We start from the raw sequence: 12901 nt of genomic DNA on the forward strand, positions 1-12901 counted from the left end.
GTCAAAGTGGAAATTTTTTGGCCATTATTTCTTGACATATTTATTCACCTGCCCTCCTCCTTTGGGGACTCCAGTTACATGTATATAGGTTACTTGAAGTTATCCCACACCTCACTGCTGCTCTGCTGATGTTTAAAATTCTTTTTTCTCTCTGTATTTCATTTTGGATAGTTTTTATTGCTATTCAAGTTTACAAATCTTTTCATCAATGAAATGTCTGATCTGTTGTTAATCCATGTAATAATTTTAATTTCTAGAAGCTCGATTTAGGTTTTTTAAAAAATTATCTTAGTCTATTTGTGTTGCTATTAAAGAAATACCAGAGGCTGGGATATGTATAAAGAAAAGAGGTTTATTTGTCTCACAGTTCTGCAGGCTGTACAAGAAGCATGGTGCCGGCCAGGTGCGGTGGCTCAAGCCTGTAATCCCAGCACTTTGGGAGGCTGAGACGGGCGGATCACGCGGTCAGGAGATCGAGACCATCCTGGCTAACACGGTGAAACCCCGTCTCTACTAAAAAATACAAAAAATAGCTGGGCGAGGTGGCAGGCGCCTGTAGTCGAGAGAGAGAGAGGAGGAGGTGCCAGGCTCTTTTTAACAACCAGCTCTTTCCAGAACTGACTAAGAACTCACTCACTCCTGGATAATGGCCTTTAGCCATTCCTGAGGGATCCGCCCCCATGACCAGACGCCTCTCACTAGGCCCCACCTCCAACACTGGGGATCAGATAGCAACATGAGACTTGGCGGGCCAAACAGACAGTATCCAAACCATAGCAAATACCTTCCCTGTTTCTCCTTCGCTTTTTAAGCATATAGACTATAGTTATAACTGTTTTAATCTCTGCTAATTTTGACATCTGTGTTAGTTTGGGTTACTTGCAATTTGTCGATTTTACTCTGCATCATGGGTGTTATTTACCCATTTCTTTGCATAAATTGTAGATTTTGATTAGATGTCAAATGTAAATTTTGCCTTGTTGGGTACTGAATCTTTCTGTATTTCCATAAATATTCTTTATGTTTTGGGGGCAGAATTTTTGGTAACAGTTTGCCTTTTGGGTCTTAGGTGTACGAATTATGAGACAGGCTCAGAGCAGTGTTTATCTAGCATAGGGCTAGTTAATCCCTACTATTAAGACAAGGCCCTCCTGAAGGCCCTCCAAGAAGAATTATGAGGCTTTTCCAGTCTAACTGAGGAAGAGGCAATATGACTGGCCCCATGTGAGTACTTAATATTATTTATTCTCTGTCATCCTTTTGAGTGGTTCTTTCCCTGGCCTTAGATAGCTTTTTCACACATGGGTGCTGATCAGTATTCTGCTGAGTACTTGAGGGGGACCCTCCATGGCTCTCTGGGGTTTTCTCTCTCCGTGCAACTCTCTCCTCAGATACTCTCATGAACTCCAGCTGCACTGGTCTCCCCAGACACTCAGCTCTATCTCATTAATTCAGGAAGTTGCTGGACTCTGTCTGGGTTTTCCTTGCCTGCACCTTGGCCTGGAAACTCTCAGCGATCAACTGGGTGTGACCGTAGGTTCAACTTACTTCCGAGCTCTCAAGGATCACGGTCCTTTTTTGCTTGATGTCCAGTGTCTCAAAAACTGTTGATTCATTTCCCTTGGGCTAGGGGTAAATCTAGTCCCTGCCATCCTGTCTTGGCTAGAAGCAGAAGGAAGAGTCTGGATTTGAATCCTGACTCTGCTGGTTTGTTATTCATAAGCTTTGAGATAATCTCTCCAGGCCTCAAATCTCTTTGTAAAATTGGCTAGTAAGACGAATTCCTTATTGTCAGGATTAAATACAATAAAATACGAGGCTCAGAATAGGTGATACTTCATGTAAGAAAGGAAGAACTGGCTGGGCATGGTGGCTCACTTCTGTTATCCCAGCACTTTAGGAAGCCAAGGTGGATTGGATTGCTTGAGCTCAGGAGTTGGAGACCAGCCTGGGCTACAGCTATTTGGGAGGCTGAGGTGGGAAGATCACTTGAGCCTGGGAGGAGGTTGCAGTGCACCGAGATTGTGCCACTGCACTCCAGCCTGGGCAATACAGCAAGACCCTGTGTCACAAAAACAAAAAAACAGAAGAACCCAGGATCAAGATTTTTAAGATTTGAGCTTCAACCATTAGGAATTGAGAAGAGGAAAGGATCTAGGAAAAACAAAACAAAACAAAAACTCAAGAAGGAATGGCCTCTGGGACAAGGGAACCAGGCTAGGGGATCCCCCAAGGCTGACAGGAGAGAGGAATTTCAGAGAGAGGAGGGAGGCAGTGCCAGAACTTGTAAGGAGATGGAGGGTGAAGATGTCTGTGTTCACATTCTAACTATAGTTACCTTTGCTTCCTGAGTGACATTTGTGGCTCACATTGGATCTGAGTGCTGACTTCCTCTGCCCAGTTGAAGCAGCTTAATTCAGAGGCTAAAGGGAGTCTCTGATTTTTCTAACTCAGTTTGTGAAGCCAGTTAAAATAAGAAAGACTGCTCATTGGGCAGGAAATACTTGATGATGTGAAGCAGTCGGGAATTGGAGCATATGGATGTTAATTACATATTCTGGATCACGCAAGATCAACCAGAAAGAGCCTTTTGTGTTTGTTTCAATCCTGTTATTGGAAATCTCAGAACTATATGGGTTCACCTATTGTTAGAGCTGGAGGAAGACCTGGAGAGAGCACCTAATCCACCCTTCTTGTGTCCTTGATGAGGAGTGTGAGGCACTAAGGAATGAGGGGACTTGCTCAGTGACATATTTTAGTCATGGCAGAGGTGGAACTAGAAGCCAGATTCAGGATCACAGGACGCATGTTGCAGGTTGTGTCTAGATACAGGTCTCCTGTTCCGGGCTCCTGGCTTGGATTCCTCCTTGTCAAGTACCTTTACCTTTGTTACTTTGAGCACCTTGTTGAACCTTTATGACATCAGTTGCCTATCTTTAACTTGAACACAACCTTAACTGCCTGAAGGCAAGGGATTGTACCAGATAACTCCTAGCAGTTTCCTCTGGGTGTAAGATTAGTGTCAGGTGTTACAGGGACTGTCGGTCAGGACATATAAATGAGTAATGTGTCCAGGTGGAAGTTGGTGGGCAGTGGTGGGCTCTGAGATGGACTGGAAAGTATGTGTCCCTTCTAAAAGGGATGGCTGCTGCTCTGCTCTAGTGGATTGTTGCTAGGTGGCAGTGTGGGCTCAGTGTTGCCAGATACTCTGTCTTTACAAGAGGAAGCCAAAATCTGGATTTTTATGAGAAATATGTAATATTCAAATTTATGTATTAAGATACGACTTAATTAAGACACGGGACAAATGAAGACATATCTGTGGACTGCATGGGCGCTTAGTTTTAGCCTCTGATAGCAGTTCTGCAGCCTGGCTGGTGTATAGGAAAGAACTTTGGCCTTGGATTCCAGGGCACAGGCTGAATGACTATGGCCCTCACTAACCAGGGGGAGGTCACCTTCCTTCCCAGTATCCTGTTTCCCCACCCTGGCCCTGAGTTATCTTGATCACCAAGAGCTACTCCAGGGCTGCCTGCTGGATCTAGGAAGTGAAACCCCTTCTCTTCCTGATCAGCTGTCCTTTGGGGAGCAGGAGGAGGCAGCTCAGATAGGCCTTGAACCGTTCCCTTTGGTGACCCTGACTGCCGTGGCCATTTCTCTCCTTCCTTATGGCCTGGCCCACGCCTGCTGACCCAGTCTGGAATAATCTGCTGCTCACTTTGGGTCTCTGCTACTTCCCTCCAGATATAGTCACAGGGGAGGTCCTAGGCTCATTGCCCCTAATAATAAGCCTCTGACCCCTTTTGTTTTAGGGTTCTAGCAATTCCAGTGTGGGTTGACACAGGAAAAAAGTGGGCAAGTGACAGAGGTTCTTGTAGCTTTGGTCCCTGGGCCCTCCAGAATGTGGAGGGAAGGCCATATTAGGACTTGGGAAAAGATCTGGAAGCCATTGTAGGGTGAGAGGACAGAGGGCACTGACGGGTAAAGAAATGGCAGGGTCACATTGGGTATTATGGAGTGCCCTTCCCTTCTCCCTGTCTCAGTGCTGTTAGGGGCACAAAGATGGAGGTTCCACCCTGGAGGAGCTTATGGTTTAGGGTAGACATGAGGGAAGAAGACATTTATTATTTAAAACACAAAAAAAGCTCACAGCAAACTTTCCAGCTATGTAGAGTCATCGACCTAAGTGTAGAGAGGATGATAATGGTTGGGTTTTTATCCCGTGTGCTTTTAACCAATTTAAAATCTACTAGAAAAAAATTTTTTTTCCAGGTAGAGGTTTTTACTGCATACCCTCTGGACTGTCGCTAGTGGACAGTTTGTGGGCAGAACAGGCAGCCCACTGGATGCCCTTGGTGCCAGACTGTTGCTAGCTTGTGGGATCCATGGGGAGGGGAAGGCCTTCAGGGCTTTCAGATCCCCAGGCTCAGGCAGAAGCAGGCCCAGCTGCCTGCTTGGTGCAGGGTAGATGCTCTTCTGTAGAGAAAGAACATGCCCTTTGCAGATAGGCAGCTTGACTTTGATCCCAGGCCTGCCGCTACCTAACTGTATGACTTGGGCAGATGATAAACTCTTTGAGCCTCAATACCCTGATCTTTGAAGTGGGACAGTAACAGTATCTACCTCATAGATAGGTTGTCTGGAAGAACTAGTGAGCATGGATAGTATCAATTTTTCATTCCCATGAAAGCACCAATCATGGCACCCAGGAAACCTCTCATAAATGTTAGCTGTTGTTATATATTATCTTTTTCTCCACTATGCCACAATTGTCTACTCTTTCTTAGACACACTGGGCTGGGAAAGGGGACAGGACACCACTGCATGGTGGCCGGCTCCTGTAATTCCAGCTCCTTGGGATGCTGAGGCAGGAGAATTACGTGAACCCGGGAGGCAGAGGTTGCAGTGAGCGGAGATCGCTCTCCTGCACTCTAGCCTGGGTGACAGTGTGAAACTCCATCTCAAAAAAAAAAAAAAAAAAAAGTGTGGGAGACAGGACAGGGACAGGAAGATGCAGAGATCCCCAGAGACAATGTTGGACACGGGCAAGGAAAGAGAGGCAGCGGGGAAAGAGGCAAGACGGAGAGAATGCCTACATTCAGCAAGTGTTTGCATAGTAACTGTCCTCGTCTGTCCTTAGGGTAGTGGTTTCACCCCCATCTTGCATCTGACAAACATGCTCAGAGATGTGAAATTACCTGACAGCCACCTTCAGGGCTGGGATTCTGACCTGGTCTACTGGTACCAAGCCTCATATTCTTTTTCCTTTGTGCCCCAGTGCTGGCCGGCATCAACCAAGGGCAGGGGTTGATGAAGCTGGCATTGGCCAAATGCTCAGGTGGTTTTAAATTGGTTTCTCCCAAGCCGTGTCTTACAGATGTCGGTGTGTGTCTTGTTGGTTTTTCTTGTCTTTCTCTTTCTTTTTTTGGTGAGCCAGTTAGGTGTCAGTGTTTTCTTCCTATCAAAATAGGATCTGGGAAGTCCTGCAGTAAATAATACCAGTGACCAACATTTACCTGTCATGCCCTGTGCCAGGTGCTTTACATATGTACTTCATTTTAATCCTCACAATAACCCTATGAGGTGCGTGTTATTATCATGAGGGTTATTAGTGAGATTAAGTAATTTACTTGATGGTGGAGGTGAAACTTGAAGCTGGACAACTGGACTCCCTAAATGACCATTGTAACTTGATGTGACCCAGCATTTCCTAAGGTTGTTTGACGGCAGAGTGTGTTTTATCATGCCTTTTACGGAACACACTTTGTATGTACCGTTTAAATGATTCAGAGCGTTTGATATTCTGTTAGGCTGTTAGTTGTGGGGCTTATTTCTTTCATCTTTGTCCCTTTCAAACAGATAAGGGGCTTCTTTCTTTCTGTCTAGAATTTTCCCTCGCAGTGAGTACTGTACTCCCTATGTGTTTGCTGATGAAGTCAGCAGGGCTTCAGACTCCGATTTCCTGGTCATACACAAGTACTTATTTTACCATCTCTAAATGGAGTGCATTAGCTCCAGGCCACGGAGAGCAAATTAGAGGAACAGGGAGATATATCACAGAGAAGGAGGCTGCTCTGGAAAAAGCTGTCTTCACCTCTCGCCTGAACTCTCCAGCTGTGTGGGAATAAATACAGCAATGTCAGGGACAGCGTTCCAAGGCTTTTGCAGGGTGAGGCCCTCGTCCTGCAGGTGAGCCTGCAACACTGTCTCAGCAACAGTCGACACGAATGCCGTCCCAGGCACCCTCACCCAGGGTAGAGAAATGAGAGCCTAACCCTGCCCTGCCTTCTGAAACTGTAGGTGCATCAACAGCACTTACTAGGGGAAGGTACTGTTGAACTAGCCTGATTAGCACCTCTTTCCCATTCTTTTTTCCCCCTGCTGTCTAGGGACCTAAGAGAGCAAACCAGGTAGCTTTTTGGTTTTCATGTGTCAGCATAAGCTTTAAAATGGAGTTTATCAAGGGCAGGATTTGGAAACTGGATGAAAGAACATTAGGCAGACTGTTTTCCTTATGGCACAGGGAACTGCTGATTTATTTGTAGCAACTAAATTTGGAAACAACAGACTTGAGGTGGTAGAAAGAGTCCTGGGCTGGAGACCTGGATTCTAGTCCTGGTTCTTCCTCTGACTCACTGCGGGGTCCTGGCAAGCTGTGCCACCTGTTCTGGACATCATTTTTCTCAGTTATCTAATGAGGGGTTGGTCTTCATTATCTCCAAGAGCTCCTCAAGCTCCCTCTATTCTTGATGCCATGATTGTAACTCTTATTTAGTCAAAGTTTGGTGGGATCTCTAATGCCGTGTGGTGCAAGGATGGTCACTAATAACCATGTTTACGGGTGAATGGGTTTCTTTGACATTGGTGGTTAACTGTGTTATTTTGACTTTGGGTCATCTGAGATCAGACGAGATTGGGCATATTCAGGGTGGTATGGCCGTAGACTTAACTTTGAGTCCTTTCTTGCCCATGCTCACAGGGCAGATGACAGATCACAGATGACACACCCATCACTTCCTCTGTCCAGCAAAGCAACCAGTGACTTGAGGGCCAGGCATGCTTCTCCTGGCTAAGGCACCCTGAATATCTGAGTTTATTCACTGGCAGAATGAACCAGGAGGCTCTATCTGAGTGATTGCTAGCAGGCAGAGTGGGGCTCCCTTAGCCCTGCTTGGCTCCCCGCCTGCTGGTAGTCCTCCTGGGACCAGGCTGCTAAGGGTTCTTCAGAATGCCCACTTAGGCTGGAGTCCTGGTGTTGCATTTGTGTGTAAGTGTCCTCAGGAGTGTGTTCATTTGCTTTGTTGTTCACGCTGAGAGTGGGAAAGCAGCAGCCCTCTTCCCTCCCAGCCCTGTACCTTCTGTTAGATGACTTCAAATGTAGACTCTGGGGTCTTCGAAAGGACTGTAGACACTGCCATTCATTTAGTGAGAGCATATTATTGGTCTGTCCTTCCCTCCGTGCCTGAATTTCTCTATACTAGTAATGAGTGTACAGTTATGACTTCTTGGCATCTATTGAGATGCCCTGGGCTATTTGCCCCTATACTGAACACCCCTAGATCTGGGACAGGCAAACTCGCCCTCCTCAGCAGCTTTTCAGAGAAGTCGTGTTTGACTAGGAGAAAGGAACGTCCTGTCTGATTGTATTGAACTGACGTGTTCTCTAAAAATGGTTTCTGTAATCACTAACTGTTGCCTCGCAGGAAGGTTTTCCATCCTGGGCAAATGTCTTTTTGACTCGTCTCTGCTTCTTAGCGTATCTGTTCTGTATCTTTCCTCTAAATAGCTGTTTGGAGGGTCTAATGAAGCAACTGTCTGGAGACCAATGTTTATTTCAACATGGTTGGAGTTGTTTTTGCTTCAGCTTTCAGAGCCAATAAAGCTGGTTATTAGATTCTGTAATTGCTGCTGTAATTACTCTCTTGGAACTGGCAAAGGCATAATTAAATATGGAGATTCCAGGGACTATTTTTTTTCCCATCTAAAAGCAACCTCTTAAACTTCTATTGACCTGGGTTAGATTTCAATTGTTAAAGCCATTGTGTTTATAAATGACGCTGGGGGTTCTCTGGCAGAAAATGGATTTCTTTAGACACCCCTTTTTTGAATATTTGATTTAGATGAACAGCTTCTCTTTAACTCAGTACTTGTTTTTAAATCTAACCATCAGGAATCTGGAGAAGTTAAGGCAAGACATTAAGAACCAGTATATATTTAATATTTATGAAAACATTGGGTTGGTTACAGATAGAAAATTTCTGTGGTCAGAAATAAAGTTGGCATGGAGGAAGTTTTACTAAGTGTAATAGTATTCAAGAAGAATGGCATTTTACTTGTGGAAGCACTCTAATACCTCTGAGCCTTTAGTTTGCCCTGTTACACCTCACCACCGATGCCACGCATTTGTAAGATACAGGAGGTGGTTCAAGTGCTGTGAATATTTGTCTACGTCTGTTTCTGCAGCCCAGATGCTGACCCCATGTCAATTTTCAAGGTTACTTTACTCATGAAGCATGTTTGGGGGTTTCTGTGGGGCAAAATTAATAATGTAGCCTTTCCCTTTGGAGTTCTCAACTAGCTGAGAAACACAGACAGCAGATAGATCTGGATAAGAAAAATCAACGTCCTGGAGAGTTCACTGCTTAGAGGGGAAGAGGCTGTGTGAACCCTGCAGGCAGGAAGGGGAGTCCTGGGAGGATTCCCTGGGACTGTCCCTCATACTGTTTGCTCAGGTCCTATCCCCAGTATGAGATAGCACACCTTACAGCCAGGTGCTTGCGGGAAGTCCCTGTTTGTGGCCAGGAGGAATGCAGTGGAAGGATGCTGCCAAATGATTGTTCTAGCCTGTGTTTCAGTAAGACGTCAATTCTCTGGGTCAGAAGTGCATGGGAGATAAAATATGGGTGGATCCCCCATGAAGAACCCTGGATAGAATACATGAAAACCTTGTAAGACAAATGAAATTGGAGGTTCAATTTAGTAGATACTAAGCACTTACTGTGTATCAGTTATTTTGCTGGATTGCTGATCTACAAAGATGAATAAGATCAGCATTATTTCATTCGGGGTGGGGATGGGCTGTTGGTTTCCTCCCTGGTATATTTGGGTTTTGCTTCCAGATAATTTACTGTTTGGGAGATTTTAGAAGTGGGAGGTGGAAGTCAGAGGAAGTTAGGATTGGCATACAAGGAGTCACTGCCAATGGAAAATGTATTGGAGAAAAAGCAGTTCTAAATCTATGATGTTAATAGGGAAGTAACTTTGGTTTTAAATATAAGAATGTAGCTGACTGTATAAAATCAGTTTCATAAGCATTTTACCAAGCTCCTGCTACACTCAGGACACTGAAAAGCAAGGCAGCTCTGTCAAAGAGTGTTTGCTCTCATGAACGGTCTCAGAGTCACTTGCTGTTGTTCTGAGTCCGTGAGGAAGAGCATAGAGCTGGGAGTTACACAGACTACTCCCCTCCTCACTTGGCAGCAGGATGACTTGGGTGAGCTGCATCACCTTTCTGATCCCCAGTCTCCTTGTTCATTTGGGATCTCTGGATGATTAAATGAAATAGGAGGCGGATGAGACTGCCGTTGCTTGTTCACCATCACACAGCAGGCTCTCGGAAGGCCTTGGTGAATCTTTATTTTTTCCCCCACCGAGATGGAGTCTTGCTCTGTTGCCCAGGCTAGAGTTCAGTAGCACAGTCCTGGCTCACTGCAGCCTCCACCTCCTGGGTTCAAGAAATTATCCTGCCTCAGCTTCTTGAGTAGCTGGGACTACAGGTGTGCGCCACCATGTGCAGCAAATTTTTGTATTTTTAGTAGAGATGGGGTTTCACCATGGTGGCCAGGCTGGTCTTGAACTCCTGACCTCAGGTGATCCACCCACCTCGGCCTCCCAAAGTGGTGGGATTACAGGCATGAGCCAGTGCGCCCGTTCTGGAAGGTCTTGGTGAATCTTGAATGATGGGCTGGGCTGTGGGTGATGGAGCTGACTGGAGGGGACTTGGGAAAGGGGCACCTGTGGGCCATTGGCACTTGATCTTGGAAGGATTCACAGTCACTTAGTGATTAGAGTATGTCTAGGGTATGGCTTTTGTGGAAAAGGAACACAACACCAAGGAAGTCAGAGGAAGCCATCCCAGCCCTGGGGCACTTACAGGACTCCCCCAGGACCTCTTCCCTCTGACATTACTCATGGGAAAGGTGGTTCTGTAGACCTTGTGCTAGGGCTCCCAGGTCTTGGGCTTGCGGAGAGAATTCTAACACCTTGCCTCTGCGGGACGCCGCAGGCCGTATTAAACCATATGGTAAAGGGAGCTACTGAGGATTTTTCAGCAAAGGAATGGTTGGATTTGCATTCCCTCTTCTGTGTTCCCATGGTCCCCATGTCACTCCCTGCAGGACTGGACGATCCCTCCAGGGCAGTATCCTACCTTTTTCATTAAGTGGGGGGCATAGCATAGTGGCAGGGCAGGGACTTTGGGGTTCCATACCTGGTTTAAGTCCCCTCTGCCAGTTACCTGGGCTGTCACAGGACGTCTCTGAACCTCAGTTTCCTCATCAACTAAAAGGGGTGGTCGTTCTAACCTTAAAGGGTTGCTGTTTTGAGGCCCTTATGAAGTGAGCATGACTTATGCTACCAGAAGGTGAGAGTGAAGGGTCTCGAGGATCCCCTGGTGTGACTGCAGGATGGGTTTCTTGAAGTCTTGGGCCATTCCGGCCTACATCAGAATCAAGGGAGATTACAGATTCAGTGACTTTTCAGATTTAATGAGGCACATTTTATTGTTTTTCAGATGTTTTACGAGTTCTCTTTATGTGCGTATGTATGTATTTTGGTCAGCATTGGTTGCAAAGACTGGCTAGGAGAATTTTTCTGCTGCTTTTGGAGAAACTGTGTGCTATACGAAGGCCAAGCTGTTTTCCCTTGGCAAATGGTCCTTAGGATGGAATCCCATGCCAGCAGGGGGTGTGAGTAGAAGGAGCATGGGACCTATTCATGTGACATATGGAGAAACCACAGCCCCATGGGGGTGGGGGTTTTGACCTCCAGTCTGCAGGAGGTGGCCGTGGTCCAGAACTCCAGGACATGGCAGAGCGCTGAGTGCATGTGTGTGTGAGGCTAGTGCTCCCAACCCAGCCCACTCCAGCTCAGCCATTTCTTCTGACGGAGTCTGTGCTAAGCCTCCTTCCTGGCTTTTGATGCCCATTGCAGGGGAGCAAAAAATAGCTTCCCTTCTAGGTTCTTTGGCTGGGCTACAAACTAAATTGATATAAGACAGATTAACAAGAGAAAAACCGTATTTAGTTACATATGTACATGTGGAAATCCCACAAAATATGAGACTTGAAGAAGAGTCAGATGCTTGAAGCTTGTATAGTATCCTGAGCTACAGAAAAGAATAGGGGCTTGGGAGTTGTGGGGGACACAGCTTACGGGAGGGTGAGGGAAGAATTACTGTATGGTGAAGACTTGGGGGTTGTTGTGGGGGGACACAGCTTACTGGAGGGTGAGGGAAGAATTACTGTATGGTGAAGACTTGGAGGTTGTTGTGGGGGGACACAGCTTACTGGAGGGTGAGGGAAGAATTACTGTATGGTGAGTAAAGGATGTGTTGTTATGCAGATAGAAGGTCTCTTAGGTAATGAAAGTTTTCGGAGCAGCCCCCTTCCTGACATAGATACTTTTAGTAATGTAGATTTTCTTCTTAGATGTACTTTGTTTTTTTTTTTTTTTTTTAAACAAAAGGATAGCTTTTTGAGCTACTCTAGTTTCTTAGAATAACCAGCTCAAAATATGCCAAAGAAACATATTTTGGGGGTGGTATATTCTGGTCTCCTACAGTCATATTTTGGGGTGGTGTGTCCTGACCCCCAACGTCATCTAAGATGTGTGCTAAAGATATTTTTCAGTGTGAAGAGTGGAACTGAGACCGTGAGGGGGAAGGAAATCTGGGTTTCAAGTTGGGAGATGTGGTTTTGGTCCCAGTTCTGCCACAGATTCACCTTGGTCAAATTGCTTGCCGTGATTGGACCTTAACATGCGATGATCTCCACAGTCTCAGCGTGCTAGGAGGCTAAGGTAGATGATGCCACTGACCCAACTAAATGGCCAGACTCTAGGTTTGGCCGTGGCAGGGAGTTCTAGTTTTTTAGTTTAGTCGTGTTTTCGATGATGGAGGATGCTGTAGTAACCATCTTCAGGCATGGGGCTTTTTGCTTTTGAATACATTTCCAGAAGGAAATTACTGGGTCAGAGGGTAAAAATATCATGGTGGTTGTTGCTGTGTGTTGCCATGTTACTTTTCGGAAGCACTGTAACAATTTACAGAGTTGTTGGCTATGAGTGAAATAGCATTTTTAACCCAAACGGATCTAGTATTTGGTATAGTCATTATATTTATGATTTCTGTAATTTAGTTGGCATAAAATGGTACTTTAAAATTGCTTTATAATAATGAGAACTGCTTTTTTTTGAGGGGCATACACACTGATGAATGTGCCAGGTGTTTACATACAGTATGTCATTTGCTGCTCACACTGACACCATCTGGGAAGCCAAGTAGCTCACCTGAGTCTGTGAGCTGGACTTTGACCCTAAAGGAGTTTGACCCCAGAGCATCCTTTTCTTTGGGTGGCTGTCCATGCTTTGATTTGTGTGTGTGCGTGGTTACCCGAGGGTTGAACTTTGGCTTGTGTGCCTATTTACTGGCCGTGTTTTGAGGTATGTGAATTTTATGTTTTTATAGAAAATTGAACGTGCTCTTTGTGTAGAATTTATGAACCCTCTGCTATAGTGGAAGCAACAACAGAGGTGCTTCCAGTAGAGTTGGGGAAAGAACTCAGTGAACACTAGGACCTCGCCCTGTGCCTGGGCTCTCTAAAACCCTGTTTTCTCCCCAATG

At 45.6% G+C, this 12901-nt stretch overlaps 1 protein-coding gene across 1 annotated transcript in view; it reads left to right on the top strand.

Moving 5' to 3' along the window:
• Positions 1–12901, top strand: part of CHMP4B (charged multivesicular body protein 4B) — a 44395-nt gene that overhangs the window by 25614 nt on the left and 5880 nt on the right. The gene's annotated exons all lie outside the window — the stretch shown is intronic.

This window comes from Chlorocebus sabaeus, chromosome 2, assembly GCF_047675955.1.
Source record: "Chlorocebus sabaeus isolate Y175 chromosome 2, mChlSab1.0.hap1, whole genome shotgun sequence".
NCBI lineage: Eukaryota > Metazoa > Chordata > Mammalia > Primates > Cercopithecidae > Chlorocebus > Chlorocebus sabaeus.